The sequence below is a fragment of the Protopterus annectens genome, chromosome 4.part1 (assembly GCF_019279795.1).
Source record: "Protopterus annectens isolate FY-2018-M chromosome 4.part1, PAN1.0, whole genome shotgun sequence".
Taxonomy (NCBI): domain Eukaryota; kingdom Metazoa; phylum Chordata; order Ceratodontiformes; family Protopteridae; genus Protopterus; species Protopterus annectens.
In genome coordinates this window covers 126,379,423-126,382,759 of record NC_056734.1, presented here as the reverse complement: position 1 = coordinate 126,382,759, position 3,337 = coordinate 126,379,423, and the positions used below count along the sequence as shown (strand labels likewise).

At 39.5% G+C, this 3,337-nt stretch overlaps 1 non-coding gene across 1 annotated transcript; it reads right to left on the bottom strand.

Moving 5' to 3' along the window:
* Positions 1-2,000: 2,000 nt before the first annotated feature.
* Positions 2,001-2,073, bottom strand: TRNAM-CAU. Its single transcript has one exon. It is a non-coding gene; the product is annotated as a tRNA-Met (tRNA).
* Between the last annotated feature and the right edge of the window lie 1,264 nt (positions 2,074-3,337).

Sequence of the window (3,337 nt, the reverse complement as noted above, 5' to 3'; positions counted from 1 at the left end):
CCACACAAGAGTGCTAGGTCAAGGACAGAAAATATGCAAGTTTTAAGAAAAAACGATTTAAAATTAAGTGCAAACAGGAAATTCAGCAAACAGCTTTTGGTTGTGCTCTAAATACAGCTACTAATACAGAAATCAAGTTTAACAAGCCAGAAAATGCTCAAGCTAGGCAGCTATGCAGAAAAACTTAGCAAATAAACAGAGAAAAAATACTTAAAATCTCAAAAGTGGCTCCCTTCTTCTCTCAGCGTTTTTTCCTCTTGGAGGGTGCTTCACCAACAGCCAACAAGCCTGAAAAGACGCTCAAACCACGAGGCAACTAGGTTTTAAGAGAGGAAGATGAAGGAGTTATGGAAATGACCCCTAGTGGCCAATAACACTACAGTTTCAAGTCAGTAACCACCTCTCCGGGGGGCAGGGAAGCTGCTCAATGTTAGTCACTCCCACTGATAAACACAGAGACCCTCCTTCAGCCCAAGCAAAAATGGCCTCACAGAAACTTTCAAACAGTTCAGGAACAGCAAGCCTGTAACTGAACTTTTTTACCTCTCAGAAAAGTGGGAAAAAAGCAAGATTTTTTTTTGTTTTTGTTTTTACAGAGATAGCAGAGGTTCACAAGTAATATCAAGTTATAACAGTGCAGTAAATGACCCCACACAAGAGTGCTAGGTCAAGGACAGAAAATATGCAAGTTTTAAGAAAAAACGATTTAAAATTAAGTGCAAACAGGAAATTCAGCAAACAGCTTTTGGTTGTGCTCTAAATACAGCTACTAATACAGAAATCAAGTTTAACAAGCCAGAAAATGCTCAAGCTAGGCAGCTATGCAGAAAAACTTAGCAAATAAACAGAGAAAAAATACTTAAAATCTCAAAAGTGGCTCCCTTCTTCTCTCAGCGTTTTTCCTCTTGGAGGGTGCTTCACCAACAGCCAACAAGCCTGAAAAGACGCTCAAACCACGAGGCAACTAGGTTTTAAGAGAGGAAGATGAAGGAGTTATGGAAATGACCCCTAGTGGCCAATAAAACTACAGTTTCAAGTCAGTAACCACCTCTCCGGGGGGCAGGGAAGCTGCTCAATGTTAGTCACTGCCACTGATAAACACAGAGACCCTCCTTCAGCCCAAGCAAAAATGGCCTCACAGAAACTTTCAAACAGTTCAGGAACAGCAAGCCTGTAACTGAACTTTTTTGACTCTCAGAAAAGTGGGAAAAAAGCAAGATTTTTTTTTTGTTTTTGTTTTTACAGAGATAGCAGAGGTTCACAAGTAATATCAAGTTATAACAGTGCAGTAAATGACCCCACACAAGAGTGCTAGGTCAAGGACAGAAAATATGCAAGTTTTAAGAAAAAAACGATTTAAAATTAAGTGCAAACAGGAAATTCAGCAAACAGCTTTTGGTTGTGCTCTAAATACAGCTACTAATACAGAAATCAAGTTTAACAAGCCAGAAAATGCTCAAGCTAGGCAGCTATGCAGAAAAACTTAGCAAATAAACAGAGAAAAAATACTTAAAATCTCAAAAGTGGCTCCCTTCTTCTCTCAGCGTTTTTTCCTCTTGGAGGGTGCTTCACCAACAGCCAACAAGCCTGAAAAGACGCTCAAACCACGAGGCAAATAAAAGTCTTTTTAGTGGTGAGGGAGATATATGACAAGAACTGTGGTAAGCAGAGAGAGACAGAGAGAGAATGAGATGGTGCTGGATAATGGAGCAGTAGGACTGAGTCTCTTCTGGGAAAAACAGGGAGGTCATTATAATGCCATTGGTGCTATACCTTCAACAACACATAGGTTCATACTAGGCTATCTGCCCTGGTGCATTTATAAGCCTAGCCCGATTGTGTTTGGCTTACGCCACCCCTTGATTTGAGTATATTGTGCCCTTTTTAAAGTTTAGTTTACTGTGCCTCTGTCTAATAGTGACACGGAAGTAATCCCCGGGACAAACCTACGATCCCCCATCCACTCATCAAGATTCTTCTTGAAGACAGTAATTTGAAATTGCCCTGTGTGAGGATCGAACTCATGACCTTCAGATTATGAAACTGACGTGCTACCTACTGCGCTAACAAGGCTTAAAACTCAGTACAGCCCTTGGGGATAATGAATTTGGAAAACTTCAAATTAGTATGGAAGAGTTTGTATGGAAAGTTAAGGGTGTAAGAATAGGTAAGTGCTGCCTATTTATGTATGTATTTTATTTTATTTTACATTTGTTGACCTGGATAGTCCGACTGGATACATGTCCATTTTCAGCAGAGGCCCGGGGAGAAAAGCTCCAAACATAGAAACAGATAATTACAAGCAAGTTTCAGTATATGCATAAACATGTTGTATTAACATACAAGTTACAGTCTTACATTTCATGACTATGAAGAATACAGTTTACCTAAGCATACAAAACAGCAAGGAGAGTAGGGTCAAGCCTGAATTCAGCTGGACATGGTTGCATTGAAGAGTAGTTGGAATGTGTAAGATGGGAAACTGATAGGTAAGAGTTTCGTAAGCATGTGACAAAATGAATGGAAAAGGCAATGGAAAGAGCTTCACTGCAGGACCTCAGAATGGACAGAGCGACACTACAGAACCTCAGACAGAAATAACGTTTATACATTTGGGTGGTAATGAGGGAAAGACTGCACTGCAGGAAGGTACACAAGAAGTGGCCTATTTTCAACACTGTATATACCCATGCAAGCTGTGTATATATTCTGTTTCTACATGATCTTTATGTAATCCATTGTAAAGCTGTTTCTCTCTTGTATGTATAGCTACATATACTTTGCATTCTTTTTGATATCCTGTAACTATACTTTATGCATATATCAAAACTGGTGATAAATGTGGAGTCTTTCTACTCAGGCTTTCACTGAAAAAATGTTTTATCCCAGTTAGACTTTTCCTGGTAAACAAAGATAAATAAATAATCTTTTTTGGGGGGGTCACTGGCAAGACCTGGATAGGTAAGACCAGAAGGAGGGTTAAATACATTAAAGGTTTGAAGTAGGAAAAGGTGGCAGTATTTTAATATTAGGTTAAAACAGATACTTGATGGGACAGGTTCAAGAGAAAGACATTTCAGAGGCTAAGAAGAGAAGGACACAGTAAAGAAGGGGGTGTGGATATTTACAGCAAAAGGAAGAAATGGGAGCATATAGTAGTAGCCCCTGGGTAGAGAAATGAGAAAACATATGGAAAATCTAAGAGAAAGGTTGATAAAAGATGTGAAGAATGACAATCTACAGAGAAGGTTAACGCATTAATGGCGTTAGGACCCCAGTACAGCTGAAGATGGGAGGGTGGCATGAAATAGACAATTGTGGGAGATGTGGGAAAGCA